General features: G+C 36.4%; 1 protein-coding gene across 1 annotated transcript in view; it reads left to right on the plus strand.

Moving 5' to 3' along the window:
* Positions 1–19046, plus strand: part of LOC131074954 (NAD-dependent malic enzyme 62 kDa isoform, mitochondrial) — a 264127-nt gene that overhangs the window by 102300 nt on the left and 142781 nt on the right. The window lies entirely within an intron of this gene.

Below are 19046 nucleotides of genomic sequence, written 5' to 3' on the forward strand. Positions count from 1 at the left end.
AGATTAGTTCAAACGCCTTGTTTATTTTCCTATTTTTATATTTTATTAATTCAGTGACATGATTGGCATTGCCAAACTTTGTTATGGTCTGGCATCTATTCAATATGGTCTTTGACTATAAGATCTCTGGTTACAAATCTATTGCTTCCATAACATCCTATTCTAAACCTTGAGGTTTCTGCACTAGTCCTTGGGTTTCTACAATGTCACTCATACATATTATTGTGGTGTCTCAACAAGAAATTTGTGAATGTGTTCAGTTACTGAAGAATACATAGATGTATGTATAGAAGAAATAAGAATTACCATGAGGGAGCCTCTATTAAGCATTTAATTAAATGTTATAAACATAAGATGCCAAGATAGGAAGATACTAGCCCCCCAATTTAGCCATGTTTTACCTTAGTTGCGGACTTAACAAACAAACAAGGGAAACAATAATAATGGTAAAACGGCAACATTTATAATGCCCATTGTTTAAGTAAAACATTAGTGAACAAAATAGGGTAGAACATCCTACCGCAAACCACCACAAGAGGGTTGTAGAGCTCGTAGCCGAGAAGACACCCCCTAGAAGAGTTGTAGGATGCAAGGGACATGTCCCACTAGGAAACTATGGAAACTATATGCATAAGATAGGATAGAATGTAACAAAAGTAGAATGATAGTATGTAATAGGATGATACATGTTGAAGAAGATAATATATGAATAGCATAAGGAGAATTGTATAAAGAAGGTCTATATAATGGAATGATGCAAGTGTAATATATGTTATATGAATATATGGAAGTTGATCTATTGTGTATATGATCTGTTATGAATGTTCTTTAATTTCTGTTTATAAGTTATCCTATTATCTTGTCTCATTTTGCATTATAGATTAACCTCTAATCCCCCACTTTTCTTGCTAAAATTGGTTTTGTTGTCGAGACATTAATATTAGAAGAAAAGATGAAATTCTTCTTATAGATTGCGGCAAAAAATATCTCCTTGGTGTCAACCTTGTGAGAGGTGGTTAGGTATCAGGGGGATGGAGAATGAAAAGGGGGGATCTCCAAAAGGAATCCTTTAAAGGATGTGGCCTATCAAAATAGGTTACAAAATATCTTCCATTGGGAGAAATAAAGGAGTAATGTAACGACAAATCACAAACACCCATCACAAAAGGAGACTACAAGAGATCTAGAGAAATTAGAGAGGAGATGAAGTTGACAAGGAGTATGGAAAGCCAAAACATTTTGTTAAGTAGGTAAAGATAGAATGCTAAAAGAGAGGAAAGACACCACAAAAGAATGAAGAATACAAAAAAGAGAGAGTTTGAGCATGCTACTGTGGGTGCTATTAAGTGCGCTGATGTGGGTGTTTGAAAGAGAAAGTAATTGAAGAGGAAGAATGGAAGACTTCTGAATGAATGAGCTCCCACATAGAGAGAGAAAGGAGGATTTTAACAGATTTGGAAAGAAGCATAGAAGAATATGGGGTATCAAGGAAGTTATTGGTAGATAGTTGCAAAAGCAATGAGGCTCCAACACTACCACATCTCCCTAAAAATCCACTAATCAAACCAGACTTACAAATATCACAATTAAATTGGAAAAAAGATTTCTAGAAATCTTGAAAACCTTAGAGAAAATTTATTTGTCAAAGAGAAGTGTTTAGAACAACTAGTCAATAGAAGTGAGGAAGTTGAGAAAAGAGGAAATAGAAAAAGAAAATAAAGCCATGTTTAATTTGGAAGTCAACAATAAGTAATAAAATTTCATTTACAAAGAGGGAAGAATCACAAAAAATGAACTAGTGTTATGAAAAGGCACAACCCGTGGACCAGGACTTGTTGACGTGTCTAAAATCACATTGCTACGACTCCATCCGACCAACACAGAATAGAATTTACTCGCTAAGCATCCTATCCTCTCTTGAGATAAGGAAATCCCTAATGCTGTGTTAAATTGATCAATGGGGATGACCTCAATGTTTCGGTTGTCAGGTCTTGACTACAGGATAGCTTAGTGGTTGATGTGATTTGCTGGGAGCACAAGGTGTCTTACGATTTTGCAACTAGCTGGTCTGCTTTGATTCTCAGACTGTGAAATAAAATTAAAAGGGAAGGGATAGGAGATCTAAAACTAACAAGACTATTATGCGGGTAGACGGATTCAACATAACCAATCCCTACTTGGCCAGAATAGCTCACAACCTTGCAGGAACGCTGCAATCTTCAAAGGGACTTGGAAGATTTTCAGACTGCAAACGCACGGCTAAGCACCCAATTCTGGCGCAGCTTAGACGAACACCTGCAATTGAACTAAGCACAATTCAAAGGCTCCGGTTAACCATACAATAGGATACACAATCAGTATATCCTCAATGGTATGAGCCTGAATCTATCAAATACCTGCACACCCAAAACAAAAAGATCTATCTAAAATGCTAAAAGAAACCATGCAAACATGCTAAAAGACCAAAAGACAAATCAGTTGTCTCATCAAAGTGGTTATTCAAAATCAAATATGCACTAGATGGTAGTATTGAAAAACACAAAGCCAGATTCGTGGCCAGGGGGTTTTCTCAAAAGGCTGGAATTGATTACAAAGAAACATTTGCTCCGGTTGCTCGATATACTTTTGTGAGAACCATCATTGCCATTGCAGCATCCAAAGGGTGGAAGATACATCAAATGGACGTTAAGACCGCATTTTTGAATGGTGTTATTGAGGAAGAAATATATATAGAACAATCTGAAGGATTTACTACACATGATAGAAATCTCTATGTGTGTAGACTGAAAAAAGCTCTCTACGGCCGTAAGCAAGCTCCCAAGGCATGGTACGAAAGTATAGATAGTTATCTCTCCAAGCTAGGATATTCCAAAAATGAAGCAAAATCTAACATATACTTCAAAATATCAGATGGTGACATGTTAATACTTGTTCTCTATGTTGATGACTTGTTGATAACAGGAGAAGATCACCTTATAGCAAAATGCAAACAAGATCTTGTGGCTGAATTCGATATGAAGGATCTAGGTCTACTGCACTATTTTCTGGGTCTAGAAGTATGGCAAAAAGAGAATTATATTTTCCTAAATCAAGGAAAATACGCCACTGATATCCTGACCAAATTTGGTATGATAGATTGTAAACCTCTATCCATTCCAATGGAAACAAATCTTCATAAGCTCAAAAGTGAAGCAGTAGATTCAGAACCTACAGATCCTACATACTATAGACAAATTATTGGATCTCTTATGTACCTGGTAAACACTCGCCCTGATATTTGCTACGCTACCAATGTGTTAAGTCATTTTATGTGGGAACCTAAGAAGATTCACCTAATGGCTGCTAAGCATATTCTGAGATACTTGCGTGGTACTATTGGACTTGGCCTGAAGTATAAAAATGTTGAGATACAACTCCAAGGGTACTCTGATTCCGACTGGGTAGGCAGTTCCATTGATCGTAAAAGTACAACAGGGTGTTGTTTTAGTCTTGGATCAGCTATGATATCCTGGTTTAGCAGAAAACAGTCAGCAGTTGCTTAAAGTTCCACTGAAGCCGAATATATGGCTGCCTCCATGGGAGCACGTGAAGCAATATGGTTAAGGAAATTGCTAGTTGGACTATTTGGGAAGCCCCTAAACCCCACTGTGATTCACTGTGATAATCAAAGCTGCATCAAACTTTCTGTAAATCCAGTTTTTCATAATCCATCCAAGCATATAGAAATCCCATACCATTACATAAGAGATATGGTAGACAGAGATGTTATCAAATCGACCTACATCAGCACTGAAGAGCAAAATGCCGACATATTCACCAAATCTCTTGCAAAGTTGAAAGTGCAGTACTTTAGAGGTAGACTTGGTATGACTAAATTATAATGGAAATTTCTGATATTAATCTTAATCATATGTAATTTGATATATTCATGAATATCTTGGATGCAATATTGCATGCATGTGTTATGTCATGAAAGGTGACGATCTTTCATTTGATGTAAGTGTAAGATCGCTATTGTAAGGTGACGACTTTCACAATAGCTTGATCTGTTATCAAGATTGAGTACATTGAATAGCTTGATCTGTTATTAAGTTGCTGTCCCGAAATGTGCCGGAAATCTTGATACTAAATTTGTTATGATGAGTTATTGAATTGTTATCATTAAGTGGTTGTTCCGAAATATGTCGGAAATTATGATAACAATCATATCATGATTGACTACATTAAATTGCTGTCCCGAAATGTGACGGATATCATAATACTAAAATTATTTCACCTATGATAATGACAATGTTACAGTTGTCACTAGGATCAAGGTTGTTATCTGATAAGACTTCGTTTAGTTGTTGTCCCAGAGTGTTGGATATCAGATAATCCATATCTCTCTGAGATATGAAGTATTTCACTAGTAAGTATTATTGAGTGAATGATCATGTCAAATGAATATGTATATCTAGAATGTTGTTCCTTAAACTTAATTATGAAATTCAATCTTCTTTTGCTAAGAGGGAGTGTTAAGGATGTAGCCTCATTCGGATTGAAGCAAGCAATATATATACATATTAATCACATCATATATTAATTGACATGTTACAGATTTCCTACAGCAAAATAATCCCGGTGACTGTCGAAGTCGGAAGACATAGATAGTGACTGTCATCGTTGCATTATCCGATGACAGTCGAAGTAGTTAGTAAACCCGAGCACCGATAATAATGTTAACTAATGAACATAACGGTGAACGATGTACAAAGAGCCATGTTCCCGTAGGGTCATGACTCTACGTGGCATAAGCCACGTAGAAGTCATGCCCCTACGTGGACATGACTCTTCACTCCTCTACTTATGCAAAGGCATTGACACTTGCTGGTGAAGGAAACCAATAATTGTGGCAATTTCACGATCCGGCAAGAAGTCGGTGTTGTCATAGAAGATTAATAGACAAAGTTGTATATATAAATCGGTGGTCAAGATATTCATTACAAAGATCTCACCAAAAGTCTATCCTCACTATATATTATCAGATTATTGTTTTCTCTATCTCTGATCTAGATTCCTTAACAAATTAGTGGAATGGAAGATTTTATTATTGATGAATGGTGAAGCCTAATGTTCATACCATTTGTGATTTGTTGATTGCAAGTTGTGCATGGTCAGACTGAATTTATCTAAACTCTTAACTTCAATTGTTTTATGCTCACTGTTAATGGTATTGACGTGCATAAGTGATATCATTTGCTTATTCTTAGGAGATTGCACCATTTTTGTGTAGTTGTTTCCTCATGACGAAGAAAAGCTTGGTCTGGTGTCATCAAGTCAACAATCATGTCTTATATTCATAGGTGATAGATTATATTTCTTAACCTTATCTTCTTTTGCATTTTATTTCTTCCAAGTTAACTAAGATTCCACGTTCCAGTCGAAATTCAAAGCGTAAGTTCCTTTGTGATTACTAGCATTTTCACATCATACACTTGGTCTATCCAGAACTTAAAGTCAATTGTTTGCATTGTAAACCTTGGAGTTTGTAATGTCCCATTTATAGGTGATAGGAGATGAGCAGAGGGTTGACCTATCACTCGAGTTCTTGTAGGTCAACTAGATGGTTAGGGGACTCATTCTGAGAGGCATAGAGCTTTGCAGGGGCTCTGTGAGCCATTTTGAGCGTTTACACGACAGTTCCTACTTTTTAGGGAAGTCTCCTATTTTTTAGGGAGAATTGGTAGTTGATTGGATGACCACCTGAGGGACCACGGAGTAGAGCAGGAGCCTTTTCAGCAGTTTTTGGAGTTTGGAGTGAGGTTCCTATTTTTTAGGGCGAGTTCCTATTTTTTAGGGGGAACTGGTAGTTAGCTTGCAAGACTCAGGTGGCATCGGTGACCATAGTGCTTCAGATGGAATTCAGATCTGAGTCTTGGATTGCATTTTATGAATACATAAGGAAATATATTTTAATATTTTCTAAGTTATGGATTTAAATAAATTATATTAAAGTGATATTATAATCACTTTATAATAAAAAACTTATAATAAGTTGGTCCCCTTTTTCCTAGGTGTTTGAGGCATAAAATGTTGTAATAAAAAGGGGAAAATGTTATAATAGTAAAATATAATGCCTAAGGGGTCAATTTTTAAAGAAAGGCATAGATTTTATTAAAAATAATAAGTTGAAAATATGGAAACCCTAAAACTGATGACCTAGGGTTTGGAGTCTTTTAAAAAGGCATTTGGAGGTCATTCTCCATCTTTCCTTTGATCATTTTTTATCTCTCATTTGAAGAATAGCAGCTCTGTGATCAGATTTGCAGCATATAGGTGTTGGAGAACGAAAACTCTTCAATCCAGGCAAGCTTGGACGAAACCCCAGGCCATAATTCAGGGAAAGTCACTCAGGATTTCCATTCGGGCTTCAAGATTCAGTTTTAATCAGCATTCTCAGACGTTTAACAGCAAGGAGATCAGACATTGGAGGCAATTAAGGGCAGCAAATAACAATTTTCAGCTCTAGGAGGTCATCCTATGCTGGCCTTTCCTTCTTGGTGACATCAGTAGGGTTAAAAAAATAAATCAGCGGCAATAAGGGTTTGAATTTTGTAGGAAATTCATTGTTAAGGGTAGCAATCAGCAAATAAGTGGTTTTGTCAGACTTTCTCAAGCTTATATGAGTAGTGTGAGCATTTTTTTGAGGATTACAGGGCAAATTTAGTGATCTTGCTTGGGAGATTGGAGGAATTGGCAGCAGAACTACTTGATTGTTCAATAATTGTTCTTTATAATTCTAGTGGAAGAAAATAAACCTTATTGGAGGTATTGCCTCAGCTTGATAGCTCCATATTGTGAGATCTGGTGAGATCCTTCAATAAGAAGTGCACTTTGAGGCTAGGCGTTTGGACTCCTGGTATGAAATTTGTCTCTTCTGGTGAAATAAGCACATTTCTTGAAATTATAGTTTTCTTTTGTAAATTTCAGAATTCTGGAATTAATTTTAAGTCAATTTATTCCTTGTATTTTGCTTTCATTATTCATTCCAAGCCAAAAAACACAAAAAGTCAGAAAAACATCAAAGACAAAATAAAATCCCTTCGCTGGCAAAAGATAAAAATTGGAAACAAAATCAGCAGATTGGATAATATTTCAGTTCGGAATCTTACAGAGTTGTCTCATTTGATCACATCGTTTAGCATATGAGGTTTCTCTGTTGAAGAGAGGATAGAATACTTGGTATTTTATTCTACGTTCGAGGTGTCCTAAAAAAAACATCAACAGAAAACAAATCAATCTCATTGTCTAACTGAGTTTCGATATTAATATAAAAAATAGAAAGGTTTTAATTTTTAAATTCAAATTATGCCTTTAGTAGAGTTTTACATGATGTAGTGTCGTCCAAGCTGTCTTGCATATCTCTCATTCAATGAGGTCTCTTTCTGGAAACTTGAAGATCTTTGTCTCAATGATTATCTATGCTCCAACCAAATAATTAGGTGCTATCTACTCTACAATTGTGTAGAGTCCACTCAAGATCTCATCACCCTTAAAATTTGGTCAAAATTGAATTAATGAATGAGTTTTAATGACACTCACGAGACCATTAGTCAATGGGACCAAGAGTAGCATCATCAACACTTTTTCTACCATCCCCAACTTTCTAGGACATTATCCAGTTACAGGAGGCCTCATACTTAATTAATTTTGCCATTGGATGAAAAAGAAATCAAGAAAGCTTATTATAAGAGCTTATAAAAGTTTATAAGATAATTTTTCTATTAACAAATTTTTTTAATAAAAGTAACTTTATAAAGTTATAACTTATTTTCACCCCGTTGGCTCAATTTCCTAGGCAAGATAAATAATTAAAAGTGGCCATGTTATGTTATGAGTGTTGTCCCTTATTTGTCCTTGATGACAAAAAGGGTTTATTCTACACATTGTCGTCTTCCTTTAGTTTATTTGGATGTGGGCCCGACCTGCCTTGTCACTATGTGACGTGTGCTTCTTTTTCATTGCACCGACATCCTTGGTTATGTATTTCAGCGGACTTCAAAACTTATGTCATTCTTTGGCTGCGGATTTCAAACTCTATCTCATTTTTACAAAGGGCAAATTTTAAAGTCAATAAAATATTGTATTATTGTTTCGAGTTCTTCTTCATTGAAAATCCTAAGCTGCCGCCATGAGTGAATGCAAAATAATCACAGTGATCTGTTTTCCACGATGCTTTAAGTGGGTTTTCGATATGTTGATCTACAGGTTCAGATGGTTTAGAATCTTTAGATGGTGTTTTTTTTTGTGGCTATTATTATTGAGATTTTGTGAAGATCTTGCGCAAATGCCCTCATTCAAAAATCAGGTGATATCTTTCTTAAGTCTCATATTCTGAAAGTTTTGTTGGTTAACAAGGGAAATTTTTTTTTTAAATCATATGGACCACCTTCCTTTCGGTCTGTTGTTTTTCCTTTTTCTGCAAGCTGAAAGTGTTATATACATTTGAGGAAAGAGCAACATATTTAGTTTCCATTTTTGGTTGCTCAAAGACAATTTTTTTGTTGTTATTTACTCTAATCTTTGTTAGGGTTTGATAACAGATGGAGACTCTTTTTGAGACAAGATATATGTTAAGTATTGTTAGATTTTTTTTTGACAGTTACTGAAGTTGTATTTGGACATGTATCTGCCGGAAATATTTTTCAGTTATTTTTGAAAACGGTTTTGTGAAGAACTGAAACCCTAGTTAGGGTTTAGTGACTCTATTCGAGGATCACTGATGAAGACTTGACAGATAATGCATTATAAATACACAATTTTGGTGATGAGAAAGATATACAGAACATGGTATAAAACAAAGCATATTGTAAATGAAATATATATTTACTCTCTCTGATTACATTACAGAGATTGAGATAGATGATAAGAAAAAAAGGGGTTAAGATCATTCACTCAGTTGAAATTATTCTCTCTGATTTTATAACAGAGATTGAAAAGAGTTTATTGAATCATTCTTGAAAGCATGTTCGATCATTGACAAGTTTATAGTTGCAAAGGGATATTGCAATTATAAGGTTATCAGTGATTGTAACCTGAAGATGTTTGAAATTATATGAAACTAAGGGGTTGGTGCTCCTTGGAGCTTGAGACTTCTAAATTCGATGTACAGATTTGAAACTCTTTGAGATAATAAAAGAAGATTGTTCGAGTGGTTTTTCTACCCCAAGAGGGTTTTCCACTGAGGAAGTATCATGTGTTATGTGTTATTGTGCACAATTAGTTTGCTCTGATACTTTCCCTTATGAGTTCCATTTTCTGCATTAAATCTGTTTTATTTTGAAAGTATGTCAAGTTGAATGTTTGATTTGTAGTGCAATACAGTTCTTTGTCAAAGTAGTATACCTTGGTTAAATCTGGGCATGCAAGAAGTTTTGATTTAGTCATAAGCATTGAAATATGTTCACCTGTTTCATTCAGCTTAGTCAGAACTGTGTGCATTTATAAAATTCAATTATTGTCTTGTTTATGAATTAAAAAGTTTTAATTTTGTGCAATCTCCAGTGACTCTGATTGAATTTAGTGAAATTTGTGCATTTTGGGCCACCGTACTCCCTAGTCCTAGCCGTACCATTCCATCATGCTTGTGGATACCAAAGAAATAATTGGAAGGGTTTCAATTCAGTTTAATTGCTCAAAATTCATTGTCAGCAGCCACTAAGAGGAAATCAGGTGATTATTTGGGAATAATACAACATATTGGAGCTACATCAGCAAATTAGTGGGGAAAATTGGTCATAACTTGGAGATCTTGCCTGGCAAGATTCTAGAATTTGTACTGGACCTGAGATTTCTTCAAATATTGGTTTTTGATAGTTATTTAGTAGGTGAATAATGTTGGTTGAAAATTTTGTATACCTCAATAGCTGTACAAAATTGTGGATTTCAGCCACAGCGTGTGAGTAAAGACTCCTAATTCTAATGAAAGGCTCCCCCTATCTAAACTAATTTAATATGGATGTGACAACAATTTTCCTTATTTCAGGAAAAACTATATTCTTCTCTCTTCCCAGAAAAGAATAGCAACCGAAAACAAATATCAGCAATAACTTGTACAATAAAATGAGAGAGAGGAAATGAAGTTTCTTGAAAGCCCAAAGACTTCCGTGACTTCCTCCGGGATGGGAAAACAATATCAAGCACAAAGTCTTGAATATCTGCAATAATATCTACCCTTTTATGATGATAACTTTCAGTGACAAATGCAGTGTATATGTAATATTCCAGTAATTTTTTTTTGATTTTTTAACAATAAGAAGTACAAGCAATCACCACAACCCGTTAAGGTTAGAGAAATAATCCAAACTGCTGAAAGGGAACCCTTCCACCTTTTGTTCACCGAGAGCCCAAGTTGGGAAGGTGAGAGCATACGGTGTTCCGGGGATCGTTAGCAACAACAATCAACTGAAATTACAATGCCTGGGTGGCAAGCCAGCCCCTTCTGCTTATCCAGCAGGATAGAAACCAAACTCTTAGCGGTAAACTGACCAAGGGAAAAATGACAAGAAACTGAGATTCAATCACTCTACCGCATATTTCAGTGGGAGGACATTACATCAAGACATCACTCAACCGCATATTTCAGTGGGAGGACATTACATCAAGACATCACTCAATCGCATATTTCAGCGGGAGGACAATTGCATTAACTTATCACTCGACCACTTATTCAGTGGGAGGACTGAAAATTACAAATTTGCTAAATACTAGGTGGCAAGCCAGCCTCTTCCACTTATTCAGTGGGATGAGAGTTACAAAGATAGAACTGGTTAGTAGTACTACTACCTAACCTTACAATAATAGAGATGAAAGGAAAGTAATGCAGATTTCTACAATAAGGATATAAATTTCTGTTACAACCAATCTGCAGGCTGAAAGTACAAACCAGCAACCTATAGAAATACCAAAATACTCATAACTCCCTCATTTTACATCCAAATCAACTCAAACCAGTCCCAAACCCATCGTACATCATAAGCAATGACAACCAATCAAAACCACACCCCAAACAAACCCTTATTTATTTTGCACACATCCCAATGCAACACAGAAAACCCATGCCTAGCCTAAGAATTTCGATTTGGCATAATAAATTCAAAACTTCAACAAACGTGCTATAAACTTACAAAGTTTATTGCCAGTGTTGGGAAGGAAGATAGAGCTGATAGTGATACCCATAACCGTCAGTCGCTTCAGCAGAGAGGTGTGATCGAAAATATGCTTCAGCCATAGGCAAAACCAGCGAGTCTCTTGAATCACTTCAACACCAAAAATGTCTATGGTAAACTCTGAGAATGTAGGAGAATACAATGCACAGCTAGGTATTGTATTTCAGGTACGAAACCGGGTAGCACTAGGGAGACGCACTCCGAAGCCTCAAGTTCTGTCGCCAAACCGGCAGCATAACATTACAAATTTTCAAGATGATCCAAAAAGAGAGCCCAAGGCTCTTATTTATAACTTCTTGCTCCACCAAATTCAAATGCAAATGCACACAAATTCGCCCAAATTACATGTCCTCCAATGCACCCAACACATTTGAATTTAATTAAACATGTCCCTTCAAAATGGCGTCCACTTATTTCCAACTCCCTAGGCAAAGTTCGAACTTTTGCTAGGCGAACAACTTGCAATATTAAAACAATATGAACATGACATGTTTAATCATTCTCAGCGCCGCCTAACTAAGGGAAATAATGATATTAGTAGCATATATTTATCCTTTTCCTTGAGTCACCCAAAACACGATTAATCAGTAATAAAATAATTAAATATCAAACCTTAGGATAAGGAATTAATATTTAATTAAATAACTTATAACTCCAATACTGATTAATACCAAAATCAAGGATGAAGCTATGCGATGAAGACCACTGAATTGTGCTGAGTCAGAACCCTGTCCGAGACTGCTAAAAATAGAAATGCTCAACACAACCACTTACTAAAAATAGTAAGTCAAGAAATACTGCTCCGAAAAACATAATCTTCGCACCCAAAGAAAGAGCTTGGAAAGCTCAGTAGAACTGCATCAACCAAACAGCCAAACCCTAACTTACTAAAAATAGTAAGTTTTGACTTCACCAAAGAAACAAATGCATGTTATGCCACCCTGGAGTTCATGGAAAACCCAAAAGGAAACCATAAGAAGAACTGAAGAATTCCCTCCTGACAAACCCTAGAAAGCTCGTGCAAAACTCCACAAAAGTTGGAAACCCTAATTCTCCTTTCCAATTAGCCTACAGGTCTCCGGAATAGGCCAATGGACCATTGAATGCACATCACTGAGAAGGGGACATTACAGTATAGCAACATAAAGTTTGCAAATATAATGCACTTTAAAACTACTCTATATGAGAATTATCACAAACAAAAAGTCTTGAAACACTTCTCAACTCAAATTATGACTTTTAAAACTAATTCTACCTCTAATAGCTGCAACACAAAGTCTACAATTATATGAAGTGAAGTTCTTTTCAGCAGCCTTCCACAATCTCAAGTAAGCACAAATATATATCCCAAAATGATATAAGAACAGAAAGGGAACAAAGCAAGATTTCAACACAAAGTCTGAAATTCCTCACTTCTTTATATTACTCAAAGATGGCAAATTTACAACTATAAAGCTCAAAGTCTTTATGAGTAGAAAATCGTGCAGAGTTTTTTTGCTTTCCAAAAAGATAAAAGATACAATAGACCCCCTCAAGTATTTATAAGAGAGGAGGCTTGAGAGAAAGAAGGGAGGATTCCAACTAACTTGGACTTTTTCAACAACTAACTAAGACTTAATCAAAATTACAAGTCCTATTCTAAATTGGCTTGTAATTGGTTTATTAGTAATTACAAAAATGCAAGTGATGAGGTAACTTGCAATTACAAAATTGTTTTTACAAGTAAACTTGTCAAAAACAAAACTACAATTCTAAAATTAAAACTAAGTGTCAAAGACACTTATGCAGCAACACGCTTGGCCATGTATTCTTCAAATTTTTGGATGATTCTCGCTCATCTGGATTTGGCTCATGGGTAGTCTTAGCAACAATGACCATTTTGATAACAATATCACAACAACTATGAATTGTGGTTCTATGTTTTTCTAGAACAGTTTGAACTTCTTCCAGAAAGACTTGGTATTTCACCAAAGCTTGAATTGATGCAACTGAAAACTGTTCTGCTTCCATTTCCTGATGAATCTTTTTGCTCAAGTCAGAAAGTACTTCTTCTTCTGACAAGAACTCCTCATCTTGACTTATGCTCTTGCAAGAGATATTCTCAAAACGAGAAATAGTATATTGCACCATTTCCATGCGCAATTTCAAGGCATCATCAATTTCTTGAATGAGTTCTTTCTAAACAAGGGATTTATTCTCTAGAAGTTCTGCAAATTCTATATACATGACCTTGGTAGGAATAATGCTATTCTCTTGTAGAACATCCAATTTTTCTTCTAGCAACCTACACGAAACTTTTAAGTTGCTTTCAACCTTTTCCAGATCCTGTTTGAATGCTTCAGAAGTCTGGCTCAATTTCACCTTGGTCATTTCCAACTTGACCATTACTAGGAATGTCTCCTTCAAGACCTGAGCACAGATCTGAAATTTGATCTACCCAAGAATCCAGTGCTTGCACTTTCTGAGCAGCTCATTCAACTTCTCGGTGTTAATGCATGATAGCTTCGGTAAGATAAATGGTTGAATGAGAGATAAATGAAGTCTCTCATTCAATCATTTATCACATCGATAACTATGATAAAACCTTCAATTAATTAATTCCTCTTTGATAGCCATTCTACATTTGCATATAAAATTATAAATAACCTATTCATTGATAATTATACTATGTATTTTGTTTATGTTCATCGATTAATAAATCTTGTATTTAAATTTATATCGATTAATATAAATAATGATAAATAAATGATTAATGAAAACACCGATTAATATCGGGTTGCAACCGATAGTTATCGGGTGGCGTTATATTAAAGGTTACCGATAGTTATCGGGTGTTAAGCCTACACCGATAGTTATCAGTTGTCAAGGCTAACATGCCGATAACTATCGGCTGTTAGCATTGTGTGAATACCGATAGACATCGGTTGTTATAATACTTCGACACCGATTGGTATTAACGTTGAACATGCATTTGTTTAGTATAAACAAAGAGGCACGATCAAGTAATGTCTTGATCGGTCATGACCGATCAAGGCATTGCTTGACCGTACCCCATTTGTTATATACTTATATTGAGTGGCATTTGTGAGATAGGACATAGAAAATATTAAATGCTCCTCTCACCTGCCACAAACAAGAAGATAGTCAGATTCATACATTAAGCCTATAATATATACAACAAGATTATTTTAATAGAATATAACTTGCATATTGAATGTAAATTGAACATCATTTATACTCGGACTGATTCTTTTGCATTGAAAGAAGTTGAAGGATTGGTCCCTTCTTCGGAAGACTTGGCTATTCTCTGAATTACTGAGATAAGCTACAAATTCTCCTCTGCCAGTTTGTCTTTCTTCGTCAGAAGTTCATCATACCGTTGCACTAATGAAGTCACCGAATGCTGAAGCATCATGCATGACAACTGCATATGTTTGTTTACCCGGTTCCACCCTCGTGATTTTGTAGTCAGAAGCTTGCATCTCTTCATGCGGCTTATCCACAATTGGTTCAACAATTTTTGCAACTTTCATCTTTTTGCTATCAACTGTCACTCTCGAAACTGTCTTAGCTCTTTTAGCAGCCTTGGGTTTGGATTGTTTGAGCTGCTGAAAATCAAAGATATCAGGAGAAATTTCCTACTTCTTTCTTTTAGGAGTGAAAGAGCTTAGCCATGGAGGTAAAGCCATTGAATCCGCGTTAGAAATAGCTGGAGGTGATGAAGAAGAAAGTTCTGTTTGAACTACAGTTGTCACCCTGGGAGAAGTTTATGTTTGAACAACAACTATTGCCTGCTCAATAACCAAAGGATGTGATGATTACATCATAAACTTCTCAAAATTGATAGCAGAAGTATCAATTTCTGTCAGCGACAAGTTGGGCAAAGAGACATATGCAGGATTCTCCTCAAAGACGTTTGACAAGTCCTCACGTGAGTGACTTAGAGATGGCTCTGAAGTTGAAATTGGAACGACACTCTGAGCTCAATGGAACAAGAGCAATGTGGATGGTGGAAAAAGAATCCACATCTGTGTCAAAAGGAGACATAGGTGAACCCAAAGGAATTTGAGGAGGAACTTCATGAGGTGACTCCGAAGTTGTGGACCTAGGAGCATCATCTTCTTGCTGTTCTTCCTCTGGATCTTCAGAATCGAAAACCTAAATATGAAGCTGAGGTTTCTCTTTCCCTTGAACTGTTACCTCTTCAGGAGGAAGTACCATTGCTCTGCTAACTCTCAACTTAATTCATGTACTAGAAGATGATGCACCCTCCTTGTTGTCAATTTTGATTTCAGACTTGCATCCGACAGGCCCTGTAGAATCATCTTCTTTAGCAATCTTAATCTTGATGAGTCTAACACTATTGCTTTTGAGCGAAGCATTGGTGTTAGCCAAAACAGACTGAAATCTATCCAGAATGGAGGTACATTCTTTTTGTGACCATTGAATTGATGGAAGTGGTGCTTCATCAACTCTTATTTCAACATACTCGGAATCAAGTACGTTCCCATCATCAATCATTGCTTCAGGAATATTCACCAAGGTCAAGTCAACAATTTGCTCAAGTGTGAGCCTACAATAGTCCATTCTATGAATCTCCTCTTCTGTATGAAGATCAACCCAGATATCCTCTATGCTAGGCACATGTGTGAAGGACCTCTTAATCCTTTCTTTCATGCTCCGGTAATCAAAATCTGCCCTTGCTTTGAACCTTTTAAGCTTGATCTCCTACATCTCGGTCTCCATGGCCTTAGCCTTTGTGGACGTCATGAGAGAATATCGGCCAATCTGCAATGGGTTACTTGAAGAAATCCCCATTCCAGCCTTATGTCGAACTGATTGATGCGCTGAACTACCATGAGTTGTCTTCCCAATTTCATAAGAATGATCTTATCGGTTGGGTATCTTGGAAGCATGTAAGGTTGTCCGCTGTAGCATCCAACTCTCATATAAGTGAAAGTTGGGAATTGAAGAAATAAGTAACCATATTCATTCACCCTTTCACATGTATCATCTGATACCCTTCTATTCTTCAATTTCTTGTCAAACAAGCACATGTAATGACCGTAGAAAGCATCCTGAACTCTCCTGTAATGAAGCCTACTGGGTCTCAAAGGCAACTGATCATAGTAATCCCACACAGGCACAAGTGAGCAATCACCCTTGGTAGAAAGACCAAGAAAATGTCTAAGTGATGCTGCTATATACACCAAATATGAATTCATGTAGAAGGTCAAAGTGGTAGGAACTTTGGCAAGCTGCTCACACAAAGCATCACTAATGATTTCACCCCAAAAGATGTGCTGGGACTGTTTGATGAGTACAATGAACTGATACATCCATGGTTCAAAGACATTATAATGCTCTAAACCCATGATCCTGCTCAAAAGAGTAATTGTATCACCAATTTCTCCTTTGAAGTCACAACGAAACAACTTAGCCCACCGAGTAAGACAAGTTTGTGGTTCTTGAATCCACTTGTTGATATGACGCTTGCATTCCTTCTCCCTCTTCATATAGTCCTCGACTGCACTTTCTTTCGAAATCTCTATTTAAACAGGAGCTGTAGGTAGTCTGAAAATTTTCTCGATGGCTTCAATATCAAGGTGGATAACTACTTCTCCCTCATCATCTCTAACAGTTTTGGTCTCTTGATCAAAGTGAGCGGCACAAGCAAGAACGAATTCCGTCTCTAGGGCGGCCACTGGGAAAGAGGAGGCAAGATGAATGTGACTATGCAACAAGCGTTGCATGTTGCGATCCATAGGATTTTTAACCATCTTAAGGAAATCTGACATATCCACATGTCCGATTTCTGTATCCTTAATCTCATCTAATGAAGAAGAGACTTGAGAAGGAGAGATCTCAGTATGATATTTGTCATATTTGTACTTCATCTTCTTTTGGGAAGATGATGCTGGTAAATCGGTCATCGAACAAGAATCCGTAATGCTGCGATGAAAATCCAGAAGTGTCAATGCAACATCACGATCTGCTGAAAAAGCCATATGATCTTCAAATGGGAAAAACTCAAACCCTAGCGCTAAAGCTCTTGAAGAAGGAGTGATGAACAAACAAGAGGCTTTAAAGCCTTGACTCTTGACCAATTTCAGATCTTGTAAGATATATTGCAATGGAAAAGGGGAAAAACTCTTGTGAAGACGTAACTGCAATCGGGTCTTAAAAATCCGATTGCAAATAGACTCATAATGGGAAAAATGAATGGAAGTGGGACGAATGGATGTAATGGCAAGAATAAAAGTTACAACATGATGGAAAGAGTGATTTTGACCAATGATGGCAAACGTGGATGACCATGGATAAATATGGAGGACATCTTCATCTTGGTGATTTGGAAAATGGGAAAAACTCAACTTGCAATCTGATTTGTAAAACCCGAATTTAGAGCAAATGAGCTTCTCAACTTTGCAAATTTTGTAAAAAGAAGGTTAACTCTTTTTACCAAAGGGAAGGTCAACATAACCGATGTTACTTGTAATCGGGTTTTGAAAACCCGAATACAAGTAAATAGGGAAAAATGAAAAGGGGGAAAGACATGCACATTTACAAATTGCTTTGCAAATAACCTATCAATTGGGAAGAACATTCCAAAATCTGAATTCAAGCAAGAGCAAGATATTTACAATACATGAGCAAACAAGAAACTAAAAGTAACCAAAAGAAAGCAAGATAAAACCGAAAATCACATACTTTGCTTGAAGAATACCCTAGGCGAAAATGAAAGAAGAAAAGATATGCCCAAGATGCTTTATAAGAGAACAATGGGGTCTCCACGTTTGAGCATTAAGGCACAAAAAATGGCACATATAGAGGAGGAAAAGTGCAAAAAACGTTTCCTATTTGGTGCCAAACACTTTGCTTCGAATATTGAATGCCACTATTTGCAACAATGGCAGAAGTCACGGGTATGAGCGTCAAAAATGTGAAGCACACAACAAATAAAGGAGCATTCATGGCGCCATTTCCTTAAGGATCGGATTTGGTTGCATGCCAAGAAATTCGCTGTGCCCTTTGAAAGGAAAAATGCTATTGGGTTTTAAAAATTCGATAGCAAGTAATGGCATAAGCTAATACTTGAAACAAGAAGATGCAATCGGGTTTTGAAAACCCTCCTACAAGTTGTAAATAAAACTTATCTTTTCTTCATCTTCCAAAATTGGATTTTGGAGAAGCAATAACAAATAAAACTCAAAAAAGAACTAACACTTGTAATTGGGTTTTAAAATCTCTATTACAAGTTCACAATGAAGAAAATAGGAATTTTTTAAAGCACTTACAAATTTTCGTTAACTTTCATTTTAAAATTTACTCGTAATTTGACCAAAAAGTTCCTACAAAACAACTTAAAAGACTATTAGGGGTGAATAACACATGTTAGTTTGTAGTTGGGATGGGTGTTTATGTTTGGTCATGTGTGAGTCGCCGAGAGGTTCCCGTGGGGCAGTTGGTAGTTAGTGACGGTTGGCAACTTGGCCAACCGTCAAATCTATATATGTTTCGGATGGAACCTCGGCAAGGATGGTATTGTACTGACATATTCTTGAGAATTCAATAAAGATATCATTCTTCTGGTATAGCTGGTTGTTATTGTTACTTATGCTTTGATATATGAATGTTTTGTTACGGGAATAGTTGGTACGTGTGGGAAACCCTTGTTTTATCCGTGAGTTACCAACCTCACATTAAGGACTAAACATTTTGGCGTCATTGCCTGAACGAACCTGGAGATATCTATGGCTGCAGGCGGAAGGAATTATTGGGCCGGCCATTCAACCAGCAATTAATTGTCGTAGACAGCGACACACATGAAGAAAGTAC

The sequence above is a fragment of the Cryptomeria japonica genome, chromosome 11, assembly GCF_030272615.1.
Source record: "Cryptomeria japonica chromosome 11, Sugi_1.0, whole genome shotgun sequence".
Classification (NCBI taxonomy): domain Eukaryota; kingdom Viridiplantae; phylum Streptophyta; class Pinopsida; order Cupressales; family Cupressaceae; genus Cryptomeria; species Cryptomeria japonica.